The sequence below is a fragment of the Myotis davidii genome, unplaced genomic scaffold (assembly GCF_000327345.1).
Source record: "Myotis davidii unplaced genomic scaffold, ASM32734v1 scaffold223, whole genome shotgun sequence".
NCBI classification, from domain to species: domain Eukaryota; kingdom Metazoa; phylum Chordata; class Mammalia; order Chiroptera; family Vespertilionidae; genus Myotis; species Myotis davidii.
The window spans coordinates 2229107-2229325 of NW_006294609.1; positions in this window are offsets into that span (position 1 = coordinate 2229107).

Sequence of the window (219 nt, forward strand, 5' to 3'; positions counted from 1 at the left end):
TTACCGAGAGAGCTCCCTGCTCCGCTAAAAACAGAATCTGGAGCAAGCTTGAAGCTAAGTGGCAACCAGAGCTCCGCGCCAGGGACGGGTGAGGAGGGGGCAGTGGGGACTGTGGCTAAGGGAGTTCGGATCCAAGGGCATGGCTGGGCCCGGGCTCCAGCCTGGGGCCTCGCAGGAAGGCCGGTTAGCAGATCTCAAGATGTTTCCAGAGAAGTCGGA